The sequence below is a fragment of the Triturus cristatus genome, chromosome 9 (assembly GCF_964204655.1).
Source record: "Triturus cristatus chromosome 9, aTriCri1.1, whole genome shotgun sequence".
Taxonomy (NCBI): Eukaryota; Metazoa; Chordata; class Amphibia; order Caudata; family Salamandridae; genus Triturus; species Triturus cristatus.
The window spans coordinates 396,045,668-396,057,764 of NC_140592.1; positions in this window are offsets into that span (position 1 = coordinate 396,045,668).

Genomic DNA, 12,097 nt, shown 5'->3' on the forward strand with positions numbered 1-12,097 from the left:
ACGCCATCTAAGGAAATGTTGATGCCGCATAAACTAAACATCGGATTGTCTTGCCTCTGGGATTCTAATGGGTAAGGGGCACCAAATGCAAGAACTTGTGTTTCGTCTGTATACAAAGCTTTGAAATTATCGAACCAGTCAGTCGGTGAAATGTGATTAGTTGGTTGAGATGCCACCACAATACCCCCACAGGTGACCATGGACCACATATTGCTTGAATCTTTATCTGAGTACATTTCTTTGAAATTCCGCCACCTCTTTTCATGCTGATCCCTCTTTGCTTTGTGTTGGATTTGCTTATATGTCTTCCAGCGGCGCTTATTAGGCCAGGTTTTTTCGATTGTATAGCCAGGGTGAGCTGTTCTCTGGACTGCCTACTCTCCTTAATAACCCATAAGTTAGCATTCTGTGAGCTCTTTTTGGGGTGTGATGCAGGAACTATAAAATACGATGCAATATGCTCAAAGAAGCATGAGTGAATACATGATGCTGCCTTTATATCATCATCCTTACACTGGATGGCAACAAGGTTGAATGTGGCTACTTGCAAATCGAGGTTATTTAGAGCCAAGGTATCATGTTGCACAGATAGATGACGCTATTTAAGGTGGCATTTGTCATTTGAGGATCCAATGTCCAGTGTTATACAACGTGGAGGAGGGTCGAATGGCTGCCTTCAAGAGAGTGAAAACATGCTGAGACAGAAGGGATTATGGTCGCACTACCATATCCTCCACATTGTGCCACAACCTCAAGTCAACCAAGACGTAATCACAATTGGGTTTGTTGTATGTGAATGCCCTTCTTTTATTTACCATTGGTTGCTCTAAGCCCAAGTTCTAAGGTGAGGGCCTTCATTTTCAGGGCTACTTGAGACCGCTTTTTTACCGGGGCTAGATCCAACTGAGGGATAGCCCACACCTCGTCTTCCTCTCTAGTTAGACTTATATTATCCCTATCCACGGGTTCAAAGGTGGTTTTGAGTCCCCCAATAGAATTATTTGAAAATGGCACTTCCTCCTATCTAAATGATCCTCAAGAGCTTGCAGTGTTTATGACGGCTTGCCTCCCTTAACCTCTTCGACGCCGATGACGGAACGGTTCCGTCATGCACGTCGGTTGGGCTGTGCTTATGACGGAACCGTTCCGTCATGGCCCCGCCCGCGCTCAGAACTTTCAGCACCGCGCGGGAATCCGCGCAGCGCTGAAGAGGTTAACCCCTCTCACGTAGATATTATAACTATCTATGGTGTGGTTCTTTTTGCTCCTTATTTGGATTTCTAGGAAGTCGTTTTCAGTGCAGTGGATGCCAGTTGCTACTTTGCATGCATTGGCAGCTCACCCGGGCCTGGGCATCACACCCGATTCTAGGCCGTGTGGCCTTGCCTCGCTCTAGCCGGTAAGTATGTTTGCACTGTGGTACCTGGCTGTCACGGCCTTCAGCGTTTTTGCATTGTATCTGGCTGTGGCTGCCTTTAGCATAATTTTCTTTTTTGTTGTACCTGCTGGTGATTGTCTTTAGCGTTTTTGCTTTGTATCGATGATGGCTCTGTGTTCGGCTGAGGCGCAATATCTCATCTTTCGGCATTACCAGTGGGTTTCTGGAGGGATTTCGAGTATACTCCTCTGCAGGGCCTTCAACCTCTTCGAGGCCGTATATGGGCTGAAGCATGGCTTTGATTCCAATGGCACACATGAGCAGTTTTCTGAAGCATTGCAAACTCTCAGGGAGAGTGACCTTGTTTCTTCGACAGATCCCCCACTCGTCTCCAGTTGTAATGTCCTACAGAGCCAGGTAACATGCAACATGAGCATGCCACACACATAGTTTGTAACTGACACCTTTATTCATCAGTGTACAACATTAAACTGAACTTCCATTATCTCCTAACCATTAATAACAACACCTTCTCAAATGGAATCCTCACAGAACTGTGGGGTCCTGGTGCTCTTAGTCTTAAGACACTACAGTATTCAGAGTAACTAAAAGTCTATTCTGGCATTTAGACCCTGGAGGGAAGCTACCAAGCCAATGGAGCAGTGAAAGCCTCTCCTCCGTTACGCTTGTAGAAACCTTCCAAAACTGCATATAGATCATTCCTGAGTCAGTGGGAATGTTTGTCTGAATGTGTTACTGCTAAAATTGCAGGGCCACATTTAGTAAAAATGCTCAATGCCTGCAGACTGGTGCACCTTGCCATGGAGGCATGGTGGGGGGGGTATGGGGGGGGGCGGGTGCTGTTGTCATTATTTTTTTTTAAACTACAACAAACAGGTGTCTCGTATATGCTGGGAGCATCAGGGATGTTGATTTGTATTACCTTCCTGGGACTCCCATGCAAACCAGGAAGGTTGAGGGTATACAAAAACAAAACAAAAAACATCAACTGACACCCTACTGTAAATTCCTCCTCTATGGTCCTTCTTACAAGTGGCCCGGTGTTTGTGCTGACATTTATTGCACCTGATGAATTGCAACTCTACTTGGTCAGAATACATTTAGGGGTCTATTAGGATAGCGGATGGAAGGCCGCCGCCGGACCGGCGGCGGACATCCGCCCGCGATCACAACCCTGAAAACCGCCGGTCCCATTAGCATAGCGGTGATGACCGCGGTGGTGAGAATCTCCGCCCACCACTTTTCCACCAGTATCTGTCTGCACGCATGCCTAGCGGGCAGAACTGGACCGCTACAAAGATGCTGCTCCAGAGCCAGGCTATGCCGGCAGGATTATGATGCTGGCGGTAGCCAGCCTTTCCGCGGCGGTGGAACTGCCATAGAAAAGCATGTGGAGATTGTCTCCGGGAGCCCATTGCGGGCCCCCAATGTGTTGGAGGGGGGTGTGGGTCCACTGTCCTTGTACCAGGTGGCAGGCACTGTGCAGTGTCTGCCACACAGTGCAGTGACATGCATGACATGCTCCTTTTCACACCGCGGCGGTGCTGCTGGCAGCAGCAACCGCCGCAATGTTAATCGCCAGAATCCGACCGCCGCGGTCGGATTTCAACTGCGGAGCATCCTATTTGGACCGGCGGTTATGTCGCGGTCCTTGCGGGCGATCTTTTTCCCCTACCATGGCGGTCGGGAAGAATTTCCGACTGCCATCCTAATAGGCCCCTAATGTTACAAAAGCACCCAATTATGAGTTTACCCCTCGTATTGGGAAATAGCAAATGGATTATGGTGCTTACCGGCACCAACATCCGTGTGTGTCTGTAATTATCAGACATATTTCCAGTTATAAACTTCGGTAGGTTAATCAAGGGAAACTTTGGGAGTGCACTGTTAGCTGCCAAACTCATAATTTCGATATGTGTGGTAACAGTAATCGCCGCAAATACTGTAATTCTCTGGGCCACTTGTAATGAGGGCCTTTGTATGTTATCCAACACAATATAAGTTTTCATCGTAGAAGGAGGAATTCTAGGAAGAAAATTGGAAAAGGAAATTAAGTATCATTTTGCACGTAGGCTAAGATGAGATGCTCTATTGCACAATATTTCAAATGAGGAAGAATTGCTTACCCAAAGAAGTAAAGTTTGACAGAATTGATGTTCAATTTAGTATCTCAATAATTATGTGCATCTCTGTGGCAAAAATCTGGGGTGACTTTGATCTGCAGTCCATTAGGACTCCCTTGGACCTCATCTACCACCCTGCAACGTGCCGGGAGATGTTGTTGCAAAGTACTCTCCTGAGGTGGCTTGGCCTCCCCGATAATGCGCTAAAAGCGCTCACAACACCTGCTGCATGGGCTGCGCTCGGGCAAGCACCAGAAAGAGGCAGAACAGGGTCACCACCCCCTCCCCCCCCCCCCGGCTCCGGATACTACCCTCAAAGGTTGTAATTTCAATACAGGTATTACAGCATTTTATTGCGCTCATCACTCTTTTGTGTCTTTAGTCACTGGGTGAGGGCAGCCGTTGGCCACTGTGCTGGTTAGACTTTGTAACTCATAGCCACTGTAATTTCCATTCTGCTGTAGCACTGGTCACTCTTAAAGCCCAGCGGGCAGGATGGGTAAACACAAATTGACAGAGGGAGATAAGCCTTTTCCTCCAATGCCTCTAACTACCAACACTACTCTTAATTATTTTTTAGCTAGAGTAGAGAGGGTTGTCACTAGGGAAATAGATCTAGCTGAGCGACGTCTTTCTCTGGAGCAGGGTGCCCTCCAAGTGTTGCCTATACCCTGGCCGGATGTGAACATTGGTTGCACATTCACCTTTGAACTATCATCTGAACAGCTGGAAGCTGTAGCCAACTTTTGCGCAGACTTCCGCCAGTCACCTCTGTCCAACCCCCAGGAACACAACCTTATTTTAGAGGAAGGTCTATCTGGAAAAAGAAGGTGCCAGGCCACGTCCGGTGGGCACCCGAATGTCATGGCTAATGAAACCAAAGGGAAGGGAAAAGTGGGTGGGAAGACCAGTAATAACTGTGAGCTGCTTGGCTCTGGACATCTCCCCAGCTCGGACAACCCAATGAGGAGCTCAATGTTTGATCAGTAACAGTGGCCTGCTCCTTGGACAAATGAACACTTCTCACTCCATAAGGTGGAACACGCATCATAGGGCCCCGGCCCCAGAGCAAAGAGCATCTGCATCTTGTTTACCCACCTTTAATAGGTTCAGCGTCTTATCAGGGATGGAAGAATTGGACTGACTGGGGCAAGAGCAGGGGGACTCGGACAGGGCCCACCAACCTGGGAACCCCCCCACCCCAACTAAAGAGGCTGTTACAGAGGGTCCACCCATTGCCCTCCAGCTGTCATTAAGTTCCTGGAATATTGCAGGGCTCCAGTCCAAAGAGTATGATCTGAATTGGTTCTCCCTTGTCTCCACATTTGACATCATCATGAAACTTGGACTATAGGGGAGATCTTTTGGGATGGATTTGAATCTTTCATCATACCTGCTATACGTCAACTGGAGGGAGGGCTAGAGGGGGGCTCGTGACTATGGTACAAATCACAACATTTTTCACACTTTTCCCTATTGAATGCAACCACCCTGGGATCCAGATCTTATGGGTTGTCCCTTCCATCACTTTTAACTTTTTTGTTTTCAACTTTTATAATGCTGTTGTGGAAATGGGATGCCAAATAAATGCACTTTTAAGCACTATCAGATCACTCAAGCATAGAGCTGAGTGTAAGTTGGGTGGATTTCTGGCAATTGTGTGGGGGGGTTTAATGCCAAAATTCGCCTTTGCGATACTACCTCTGATCCTGTCCCTGTGACCACCATGGTAGGGCCTAGCAGGGAGGCTGATTGCAGGGGGAGCACTATTAAGGAAAACCTATTGGATCTTAATCTTTGCAATCTGATGGAAATTGGAGGGAACCAAGTTTCAAATAGTCCTATTTTTATAGGCTGGTGCCAAAGTGCCTTAATAGATTACGTCTTCCTATCTTAGGAGCTGGCTAACTGAGTCGTGTCTGGGGGAGTCCTCCCAAGTGGTTTTATTGACCATAACCCCATAGAAATTACACTCAGTCTCCCCCTAGCCCAAAAATAGCTTCTGCAGAAAGGTATTACTAATCTGGCTATCATAGATAAGGGACTAAGACTGAAATGGAAGGGTATAGACATCCCTAGCGTCACTGCCAAGGTAGTTAAGGCCAACTTGAGCATGATTATGGCTCACCTCCTGGATGCATACTGCTCCCCCCTACCTATCACTACTTCCTTCCAAATGCTTGATAACAACATTAAATCCTCCCTTTTAACTATGACCACCTGTGTAGCTGCATCCAGCCCAGGATGGTTTGATTGAGAATATAGAGCAGCAAACCAAATTCCGAAGGCGGCTCTCAACTTCAGGCCCAGAAATTAGGGTAATATTATTATTGCTAGACAGTGCTATAAATCTGTCATTGATACTCACAAGGTGGATACTTAGGAAGAGGCTTGGCATGGATTCATAATGGCATGCGAGGGAAAGGCATTCCCAAATATTTTGGGAAATAGTCAATGCCAAGCATCATCCCACAATTAAGGGAGAGGGATTAGGCTCAAATATTACCTCTCAAAGCTGGACTGACGCCTTTGAACACATCTACACCTATGAGAACCAAACGCTTGTTGGCTCAGTGGACACTTGCCCTTCTTTCCCTTTAAAAATTACATTTTATCTTGAGAGAGTTAGCAAGGCCATCAATATTAGCCCCTTAAACAAAGCTCCAGGCCCAGACGGGGTTCCCATGGATATCTATAAAGGTAACATTGATCTATGGCCCCCCATTATTACAATTGCCCTTAACGGCGCAGTCACCAGCAAGATCCCCTTTTCTTGGCAACAGGTGACTACTGTACTTATGTTTAAGAAGGACCTTCGGGAGGATACCCGGGGTTATAGACCCATTACACTCCTTGACTCTGTAGTAGGCCTGGGTGGAGTCCTGCGAAGTGACCAAAAAACTCTGCTGCGCTATGCAGACTTCCGCACGTGGTGAAGTGCATTAGGTGGTGCCGTTCATGTTGATTTTTAGTGCCGGGTGTTTGCCCCGCACTGCAAAATCAGTGTGAACAGCACCATGCACAGCGCAAGAGGGTGCTGGTTCTTTCTACTGCTCGAGTAGATGCTTTACATGAGCAGCAGCTTCCTCAGCATGAACGGAAGGTTTCTCAACACAAATGGTAGTACCCATCTGTGACCACCCGCATTGAGAAATATCGTCAGGATGTGGTCCGGAATAGGATTTTCCTCACTCACCAACTTAATGTTAGTTAGGGAGGAAAACATTCTGCTACGCGGAGCAGAGTTTTTTTTAACTCCGGGCTATGTGGAGCGCTGAGTGGGAAAAACTCTGCAAACACCGTTATAGGAGTGGAATTACACTTCCAGGCCTATTCTGTGGTCAAGAAAGTAAGTCGGGTGATCTATCACAGGATAGAGAGTTGGCTCAAGTTGAATGGAGTCCTGAGTAGGGCCCAATGTGGTCTGCGGGAAGGCCTGGGGACACAGGAGTAATGGATCACTTGTAACCCAAAAATGACGGTTCGGGAGTCTGAGTGTAAAAATATTAACACCTGGATAGGTGTCAATGAGAACCCTCAATAGCGTATTTTTGAGTGGTATGGGCGGTTCTGGGCGGTTTATCTTGATTCTCCGCCTTATCAATACGCATCAGCATTATCATTGGGTCTCTTTTGTCATGCTGCCTCCACCTGGAGGGAACCACTGTTTCTTGGTAGTGATCAGAAATAGTTGTGAAAAAAGTGATAATAGTGAGGTTAAAAATGTCGTACCCACACTACCTTGAAGAAATAACGATTTATTCTGGTGGGCGTGTGGGGAAACTATTAAAAAAGAGAAGTGGTGCTACAGGTTAGATTAAGTAACCTAAGCACTGTGGGTGTCCATATCAAAAGGTCGACATGTTTCTGCCCTTTCAGTGCCCCTGGAGGGGGTCGTGGGGCATTCTTCAGGACCTATTAGTGTGAGCTGTTGTTGTACAGTTCAAGTGTTTGAAAAAAGCTGTCTTCAGATAATGTAATAGATAGCTACGTCTCAGAAAATACTGTTACCTGTGAAGAAATGGAAATGAAAACTAAGAGACAACCAATGAGGAGAAAACACCAATTTTAGGGTGGTAGTAGGCTAAAAATAAATAGGTGAGCTAAAATAATGGACAAGCAAAAAATGGCAATTCTTATTGATACTGTCAAGCAACTTATACAATGGCAAATCTCTGATATACTGTGGGATTATAGTAGCCAAGGAATGATATATCTATGTGGGCGGTACGATTGGCCGATCACATTTCTATGATATGTTTCCCTTGGTTTATCGAGTGATTGGAACGAATATGAAAAAATCGACAAGATAAAATAAACATGTCAATCGTTACAGTCATTCTGTTATCTGTATATTTAGAACAGTCGCAATGCAAGCAGACCCCAACGTTAGATAGACAGAGGCAGATTACCTTGGGACGCATCCGTTTTGCGGCGTTGCCGTGGCAGCGTCACTATCTTGCCTGTGTAGGTAAAAAACGGGGGAGACAGGGAGGGGAAGGGGGCGAGGGAGAAGGAGGGGGGTGGGGGGATCGGGTATTACAGATACCGTTAGTTTGTAGAGCTTCAATGCGGTTTGTTGACCACCGACGGGATGTGCCTTTCGTACCTCAGTTTCGGGCAATGCACGACTTGTGCTGACGCTGGCGGGCAGGGCTCGTGGAGAACGAGATCCTGTGCGTTACCGGTTTTAAGCTCCGTGTATGAAGAGCAACTGAAAAAAGACTTGTGTGTTGTTCAGAGATAAGGGAAGGGGGGGTGGAGATTTTATTAAAAATTATAAAAAGGACATATAGCCACTCTGAAAAAATAATATTCACCTAGTGTGTTTTAAAATCCAAGAGGTCATTGCTTGTATATAGTTCAGAACTGGGAGCTAATTGGGTAGAACAGGATGGCATTATTCAGCGTGTTTGGTGCTATGTAACATTAAGCCAAATTCGTCATATCTTATTTGAAGTTCAGCCAAGGTATATTATCGTTCAGGCCTCTCGTGTCTGTACTGAGGCGGTGGACCCACCTCTGTTCTCTTTCGAAGAGAATTTTCTCGGCATTGTACTTGCACCCTACTAGTGTTTCTATTATGATCCAATTAAGATCGTCCACTGAGTGTTGTTGTTCAATGTAGTGACGGCTCATTTTGGTGGTTTCACGTCTGCACTTAACATTGCTTCTGTGTTCACAGATTCTCACCTTTATTTTTCTGCAGGACATTCCGATGTACCTGAGATTGCAAGGACAGGTAATCATGTAGACTACAAAGGCTGTGTTGCAGTTGGTGTGTTGTTTTATGGTCCACTTCAGATTGGGTAGCAGTTGAATAGTTTTTGTTGGTGTTGTTAGATGGCATACTGAACACTGTCCACATGGAAAGTGACCTGTAACTGGCTGAAGGTCCCAAAGGGTACTTTTCAATTTGAGTGGAGCCGCAGGTCGTGTATGTACCAAGATGTCTTTTAGGTTTCTTGTCCTCTTATTTGCAAATCTGGGTTTCTGCCATTTTAGGTTTCCCGAAGTCAAGATACGCCAGTTTTTGTTAATTACTTTCTTGACGGCATTACTTGCTGTGCTGTATGTGGTGACACAAGTGGGTGTATCATCTGTTGGGTTCCTGGCTGTAGTTTGGAGAAGACATTCTCTAGGTTGGTTTCTCGCTCTTTTTTTGCATTTGGAGATGATCTTGGTCGGATAATCTCTTCTGAGCAGTTTGGAGCTTAAGTCGTCAGCTTGTTTTTTGTATTCTGCTAGATCGCTGCAGTTGCGTTTGAGCCGTAGGAACTGGCTGTAAGGTAGATTTTCTTTCAGGGGGCGTGGGTGAAAGCTGTTGAATGAGAGGAGACTATTTTTAGCCGTTGCTTTGAAAAATGTTCGTGTTTTGATGATATCATTTTCAACATAGATGGTTAGATCTAGGAAGTCGAGCCGTACATTGTCGGCTGTGTAGGTGAATTTGAGACACTCATCTCGGGCATTCATCCATTGATGGAAGTTGTTAAGGCTTTCATGATTTCCTTCCCAAATCACCATGATATCATCAATGTATCGTTTCCAGAAGAGGATGTTGTTAATGTATGGGTTGATGGGGTTTTGTATGTACATTTGTTCAAACGCACTCACGTAGAGTCCAGCTACGCTAGGCGCAAAGGTACTCCCCATCGAAGTTCCGTGTCGCTGTTGGTAGAGTTTTCCTTCATATTCAAAGTAGTTTTCTGTGAGAGCCAAGGTACAGCATTGTAGGACGAAATGTCTGGGGGTTTGGTATGTCCAATTCTGACCAAAGAGTATAGTTTCTAAAGTTTCGAGAGTTTTTTGTTGAGGTAAACTAGTATATAAACTCTCTACATCGAAACCTACTAGAAGCATTGTCTCAGAAGAGAAGTTCACATTTTGCAGGAGATTCAGTAGGTCGCGAGTGTCCTTTAAATAGGTAGGTGTTTGTTGGACTACCGGTTTTAGGAAATGGTCAGCAAATTGGGACAGCGGTTCTAGAACCGATCCTATGCCCGACACAATGGGGCGGCCTGGAGGTGGTCTCTTATCCTTGTGTATCTTGGGGAGGGAGTAAAAATATGGTGTTCTGGGTGAGATAGTTTTCAAAAACTCAGCTTCATTGTGTGATATCCATCTATTGGTTTCGGCCTCTTCCACCATGATCTTAATCGTCTGTTGTAATCTTTTGGTTGGATCTGTGGTGATTGGACTGTAGAATTTCTCATCTGACAGTAAGTCAAGGCATTGATGGTTATAGCCTTCTTTACTCATTAGAACGATGCCTCCTCCCTTGTCTGCCGGTTTTATTATTATCTCTTTATTGTTTTTCAATGTCTCCATAGCTTGTTTTCCTGTGTTGGTTAAATTCATAAATGGCTTTTTTGAGACTGTTAATTCATCAATCTCTTTCATTATGGCTTGTTCAAAAGCCAAAAGTTCGATGGGAACCTGATGATTTAGTGGGCAAAAAGTGGACTTAAGGCGTAGGGATGTATCCCCTTCTTTGTTTTCCGTCTCTTTTCCAGAAAAGAAGGCTTTCAATTTCAATTTCCTGCAGAATTCGGAGACTTCGCATTTTGTCTTAAAAATATCTAGATTGGGGGTTGGTACATATCCTAATCCTTTGTTCAACACTCTTTCTTGGGCCTGTGTGAGGGTTGTTTCTGTCAGATTGATTATTAACGAGTCGTGCTCGTTCCCGGTTTTTCCTTGGTTATGTTGGACATGCTCCTTGTTTGGACTTGTCTCTCTGGGTCTGTCCACGTTACTCCTTTTCGTCGTCCCCTCTGGTTGGTTTGGCCACGTCCTAAAAAAGAAGGTTGTTGCATATAGGGTCCCATATATTGTCCCATGGGTGGGGGCCCTGTAGTATAGGGATTCATCCAACCTTGAAAGTTTGGTGTATATGGTTGAAATGGGATTGGGTGTTGATTCCCGAATTGGGGAGTGCGCCAGAAGTTGGGTCTACGTTGTTGTTGTCGTCTGTAAGGACCACGGTTCCTTCTTGGTTGTCTTGTGTCAGTGGTATTCCAATCGGAGTTGTCACTTGAAGTTCCACTATTGTCAGTGTCGGACTGGTAGTCCGGAATCTCATAATCGTCCTTGCTATATGGATGCATCTTTTCCATGGAGAAGCGTTTGAGATCTTTGCCTAATTTTTGTATTTTGTTGTTAGTAATGTAATCTTTTGTCTCGTTCATTTCCTTATTGATTTCTTCAAGTCGTTTTTTGTAGACTGAAATTTGTACCATATTCTTGATTTTGGTTTCAAGCAGTTGGATCTTGATAGTGAGAGTCTCTGTCAATCTTGTTGTTGTTTTTATTATTAAAACTAGATAGTCTCTTGTGCACTTCCACGATATTGCGGACCAGTCTTTTCGGAATGCCAGATCTTTTAGAAAAATGCGTGGTGCATTATGTACCCAAAGTCCCCTTGGGGCTGCATTGGCTCGCAGATATTCCGTCATAATAACGCCGTGGATGGCCGTCCTGACTTGCTCCTTCTTCAATTCAGATAATTCATCCCAGTCTGAGTTTTGTTCTAGGGTTTGTGTGAGATCACTGTTATGTAGCAGTGAGGGTAAGGAAAGAATAGCATTGATTTCGTCCACTGAATAACTCAAACCTAAATTTTCAGCCATGGTTGTTTGAAAACAAAATAGTGTCTAAAATCCAAGTCGTCGTGGACCTTGGTGTCTGTTATATACAAGAAAGAAATCACTATGTATTCTCAATTTGAAGAAGTAGTTAGTGATGTCTCCCACAGCTGTGCGCTGCGAAATATTATCCAATCAAGGGAGGGGGGAGTTAGAAGAGATAGTCATCCATTCATCTTCCAAGGTATATGTCGTAAATCAAGGGGGAATGGATCACTTGTAACCAAAAAATGACGGTTCGTGAGTCTGAGTGTAAAAATATTAACACCTGGATAGGTGTCAATGAGAACCCTCAATAGCGTATTTTTGAGTGGTATGGGCGGTTCTGGGCGGTTTATCTTGATTCTCCGCCTTATCAATACGCATCATATGAATGGATGACTATCTCTTCTAACTCCCCCCTCCCTTGATTGGATGACACAGGAGTA